Below are 6,000 nucleotides of genomic sequence, written 5' to 3' on the forward strand. Positions count from 1 at the left end.
CCCGCACCACCCTTGAGTCATGGCTGCAGCTCCAGGAATCATCACGGTGTTCGACCACATGCAGCCAGAGTTCTGGGAAGCATGTGTAGACCAGCTGACGAACTACCTCACATTTCATGACATCAATGACGCTGGTAAGAAACCGGCCCTGCTCATAAACTCATGTGGGGTAGCCACCATCCAACTAGCCAAGGGTCTCATAGCGCTGGCCAAATTGGAAGAAAAAAGATACAAGGACCTCCTCAAGGTCCTGAACGAGTACTTCACCCCAAAGCCCAAGAAAATGGTGAGACGAATGGATTTATGGGCGCGAACATAAAAAGCAGGCAAAGCGGCCACCATCTACATGGCCGAGCTATGCCAGCTAGCCATAGACTGCGAGCTGCTGGGGGTCGAAGAGATTATCCTCACACAGTTCGTCTGGGGAATCCATGATCTCATACTGTGATCCCAAACTGCGCCGAAAGCTCCTGGGCACAACCAACCTGAAGCTCGAGACGGCACTCCAAACATCCAACGTGTTCGAGAGGTCGCATCGGGATTGTCATCTGTGACCCACCAGGTATCGGCAGGAAGTACTCCTACCTCCTCAGATGAAGAAGAGGTGCTCCAGGTCTGTCGGGCCCCTTGCTGTGAATCTTGCCCGCCACCGTCCACTGCATCCTCCAACACCCCAGCAACCTCCACAAGCTGCTGGAAGACACATGAAAGGAGATCCTGCCGTTTTCGGGATGCCATCTGCTGCGCCTGAGGGGGGAAAGGCCACATCGCACGGGCCTGCCACTCCAAGGGACACCAGCACTGCAACACCACCCATCAAGAAACAGAACAACTCCACAACACCTCGGTACAGGAAAACCAGGTACATTTCTTGCCCCGGGGGTCCCCCAATAAGATTAAGGTGACTGTCTTAATAGACACCCTATGCGTGATGGAACTGGACACAGGGTCCTCCTTCTCAATAATCTCGGGAAAAACCCTTCGCATGCTTTGCCCTAGAGGGGGACCCCCACTGGAAAACACCAAGCTCACACTAAGAGACTTCCAGAAGAACCCGGTCACCATTAATGAGGTGGGCCAGTTCCACGTAAAATACAAAGACTTTGAAGGGTCCTTGGAACTGGTCATAGTTAAGGGCCACCTCACCAGCTTACTGGAATTAGCCTTGTTCGACGCATTGGACCTGGCCGTCACCGGAATACAAAATATATCATTGGGCAACTTTAGTAATGTGGGCAATGAGTTCCCGGCTGTATTTGGTGGATCGCTCAGCCGCTATACGATGCCTCCAGTCACCCTAGACCTTGATCTGGCATTGCATTCCCTACGCCTGAAAACCCGGTGGCCCCCATTTGCACTCCAGCCCAAGATCGGGGCAGAACTCGACCGCCTAGGGTGTACTGGAGCCAGTGCTCCATGCAAAATGGGAGACCCCTATCGTAACCCCAATCAAACCCAATGGGGACATCAGGATCTGTGCAGACTACAAATGCACTATCAATAAATCCCTCCAAGATCATGCATATCCCATTCCAGTGCTGAGCCATGTCCTAGCATCTCTGGCCAGGGCTAAAATATTCGGCAAACTGGACTTGGCACAAGCCTACCAGCAGCTGCCAGTAGATGATGCCACATCAGATGCCCAGACAATCATAAAACACCGAGGAGCATTTAAGGTCAAACGTCTGCAGTTCGGGGGTCGTGTAGTTCTGGGGATTTTCCAGAATTTAATGGACTGTTTGCTGAAAGGAATCCCCGGAGTACAACCCTACTTCAATGATGTGTACAGCGGATGGTACAAACTACCAAGGAGGCACTGCACTGGATCGTCTAGGGGGACTGGGACCACTGGCTAGCCGCCTTCTTGTTCGGCCAATGGACAACCCCGCACACTGCCACAGAACGCTGCCCCACTGCACTATTAATGAGCCGGCGACTGACGACCAGGCTGGACACCCGACCGGGCACCCGACCACAACCCAGGCCCGGTAAACCAGGAGGCATCACGAGGGGGTTGTCCAGAAGATCCAGTGTATGCTCGAAACTACACTCAGGGTAAACCCTGGATCCCCGCTCAGGTGGTTAGAGTAACGGGACCGCTTTCATACGAGGTCTTGACAGAAGAGGGCCAACTCATCCGGAGGCACATAGATCAACTGCACCAGTGCCTGCTGTCCATTGACGACCAAGAGGTACGAGACGCCGAGGACAGCAAGGAGGGGCCAGACCTGGAAGAACCCACGCTGAGGCCAGCAGAGCCCAACACCGCTCTGGCGCCTGCTCCAAGTTCCACTCCAGGGCCCAGCACCAGTCTGGCCCCAGAACCTGGGACCGCACTGACCATCACCTCCGAGCTACCACACCCCAGGCCAGCCACACCAACTTGTACCCCATCAGAACCACGGTGCTCCACAAGAGAACGGTGGCACCCTGAGTACTTGTGGAATTTGTATGCTAGTACTTCGGAACGAAGGGGGGAGGGGTGTTATGTATTAAGAGGGCTGTGACTGCGTGTGCCTGGCCATGCAGTCTACCGGACTCACAGACCTTCAGGTCTAGAACAATAGCCCCCGTGGATCCTAGTGAGAACCAATGGGAGCGCTAGGATCCTGAAGAGAACCTATTGTTACCAGGGCCCTGTATATAAAACCTACCACAGGAATTGGGGGTGTGTTGGGTGTGAGTGTGTGCACCAGTATAAGCTAGCCTCACACCAGCTAAGTTGTCTTGTATCATTCCGATGTAATTAATAAATGAGAGCTGATTTCACTATGCCTGGAACTCCACTACTTTTCACAAACCTAATGCAGATAACAAAGCTGATCCAGAAACAGAGTCATATGCAATATATTGAGTTTGCTGATATTCCACAAACATTTTACCTGACTGCAACCAACGGTATTTTATACCTGTTGCCTGGAGTTTAAAAGTAATAGGTTTTAAGTCTCTTCGAATCTTAATCATTTCTAGGGAAAGGTCCGGAAATAAAAGTATTTTGCTTCCTTGAAAATCCAAGCCATCAAGATTTTTCTTTTAGTCCGATAGTCTGCCAGCTCCACCACTATATCTCTGCCAGAAGGCCAGCCTGGGAAGAATCTGTTGTTTTACCTACTCGGTAAGCTCGCCTTATCAGTGGTGTCACTCCCTCCTCTAATTTTAAGGAGGCAGGCAGCCAGGATGCCATGAAAATTGAGAGGTCAGTTGTTGCTTCAGCATTTGATGAAAAACCGTGAAATTTCAAGTTTTTGTCTCTTATGCAAGATTCCAACATCATGATTTTTTCTCTAAACCAACTGTCTTCAGAGGAGGTTCCAAGCTGTTTTTTCCAGGGAGGCAACTTTCTTTAAAGCTTCTTCTGCTTTTTGAGCAGTTTACTTATATTGAGACCAATGTTCCCTCTAAGCTGTGGAGTCTTGTGAGCAAAAATTCTACTTTGTGAGCTACGGGCATTAAAGCTGTGAGTGAGAGATGTGGCTGCTGCATAAATTAGTTCGCTCTAGAGCCATCCTTCCTGAGCTGAGACAAAAATGTGTGAGCCAGAGGCTAAAAAACTGTGAGCTAGCTCACACTAACTCAGCTTAGAGGGAACACTGATTGAGACTCCAATTCCTCCATGCGTTGGGCTAGAGGTGATATCATATCCATCATATCTTGCCTTAGCTCTTGACGTTGTCTCCCCAATGCTTCTAATAAAAACTTTGGTGTGAATCAGCAGTATTTGTTTCGCCATTGCCTGAAGACGCTGAAGAGGTGCTGGCAAGTTCAGCCGATACAAAAAATTCCTTTAGCAAAAGAGCTCCCCTGGCATTCTTTTGATTCTTTTTGCCCTTGGAAGCTTTAGGCAGCATATTTTAGGTCAGGTTTGTTTGAAAATAGTCAATTAGACCGTCAGGGCGGAGGGCAGCCTCAATTTCCCTGTCTGCATCTTCTTAGCGAGGCACAAGATGTGCCGACCAGGTCAAGCGCAGAAGATCTGGTGAAGGAGCGATTACTAGCGTGGTTAAGAAACAATGAACTGTGAGTTAAAATGAGCGAACTGTAAACAGAAGCGTAAATCCCCCCCCCTCTGAAACCTTTTGAGCGATTGGAATCCTGCTAAGAGGGACGCCTCTTAGACGCATTTGCATAAGCAGAGGAGGGAGGAGAGAGAGAGAGAGAATTGTAAATGGACACTTTGAAGCAAAAATCCCCCCCAAAAAAACCTTTTGAGTGACTGGAATTGTGCTGAGAGGGAGACTTCTCTGATGCATTTAGATAAGCAGAGGAGGGAGGAGGGAGAGAGAGAAAGAGACAATTGTAAATGGATACTTGGAAGCGAAAAGCTGTGGGAGATATCCATGAGTATTTAAGTGACTAAACAGCGTGTAAGCGATTTTCAGAGCTGGGGAGAAAACAATTTTATATTGGAATTAAAGTGTAAAAATGGCGGACACTCCAAAAAAGTCAGCGAAAACAACTCTGAGAAGAAGGGAAGTGAAAGTTATAGAACTCATAGCAGAAGCCACCAAGCAGATTCTTGAGCAACTTGTTGGTATTAACCATCAGCTTGCCAAGATAAATCAACAACTCGTGTCCTGGCAGCTGCAGTTGGCAACAATAGCAGAAAAGATGGAACAGAGGGCTGTCAAAGCAAAAGAGATGGACACTAAAACTAACAGCGATCTCAAAGAGACAAGGAGGGAAAGCATGAGAGAAACAGAAAAGATTTACAAGGACTTAACTTCTTCCCGGCAGATGTTTTTTAGAAAGTGTGGTCTTAAATTCGGCTGATAGAAAAGAGCTTGAACCTGACCTCAAGATCAAGAAGCCTGTGAGATGCCACTGGGCCCCGAGGATGAGACCAAGAAGGAAGAGGCTTAAGATTGGCGGTGTTATCCCTTTGAAGATGGAGGAGGGTTGCAGAATTTCGAGTGAACGTCTAAGAAGCCATCAAGACTTTAGAGAGAATTAGCATAGATGTAAAGGCGGAAGGACTCTTAAAATTGCCCTTACGAAGAGAGCTGGAGGAGGTGCTCTGGCAATCTTCTCATAACAAGTAATAAACTAACTCATAAGCTTAGAAAGACAGGATCTCACAAAGTATATTGTTTATTAACAGTTTTTTTTCATTACTAACTGCAGTCTAACAGGGTAATGATCTCCTACTTTTGGGTTTTTAGTTTAGTGTGGGTTACTTTTCTTTCTCCTTAGTTGTAGTTCCCCTTCCCTTCTTTTCTTTGTAGTTTATGTAGTATTATAAAAAAGAAAAAAATCCCCTCCGGGAGTCTTTAAAAAAAAGAAAATAGTCAATTAGAGTTGATTTAAGAGCGAGAGGTCTGGGACGAATGCCCTCCCTCTTGAGGCTTGGCTGGCACCTACCTTACTGTTTCTTACAGGCCAGGCTTTTAACAAAGGGGTTTTATCTTTTTAAAAACTATTTTGTGGTCTGTTTTTAGCCATAGGGTTGGATATATTTTAGGCTGCTCAATTGTTTTGTTTTGTTTTTATATCCAAGGCTTATTTTTAACATCTTGTTTTTAATACTGATAATTAATGTTGGTGTTTTTATGGCTTTATTGTATTGTTTGTATTTGTGAGGCATGTCAAGCAGGTTCCCTAAATAAATAAGTTCCCAAAGGCCCCTGCCACACGGCAGGGGAAAAGCCCTTTAAAGCGCGGCTTTTAAAAGCCGCGCCAACGTTGATACGGCTCGGCGGGATCCCACGGATCCCCCGGCCGAGCCACCTTTTCTCCCCGGCGCGATCAAACGCCGGAGAGAAAAGACGGCTCTAACCGGGAGCCGGCCGATCTGCGCATGTCGGAGCATGCGCAGTTCGGCTCCGGCCCGGGGTTGAGCCGGCGCAAGGGAGCGCCGGCGATCAGACGCCCGGGAAGAGGCGCCTCATCCGTTTGAACCACCGAGGTAGGTGGTTCAGTTTGAGGCGGTTCTTCCCGGGTTTGGGCCAGTTTGGAGGCGGAAGCAGAACGCTTCCCAGATGTTGTGGTGTGATCGCGCTGCTT

Source organism: Gekko japonicus, unplaced genomic scaffold (genome assembly GCF_001447785.1).
Source record: "Gekko japonicus isolate JY-2015 unplaced genomic scaffold, Gekko_japonicus_V1.1 scaffold130, whole genome shotgun sequence".
Classification (NCBI taxonomy): domain Eukaryota; kingdom Metazoa; phylum Chordata; class Lepidosauria; order Squamata; family Gekkonidae; genus Gekko; species Gekko japonicus.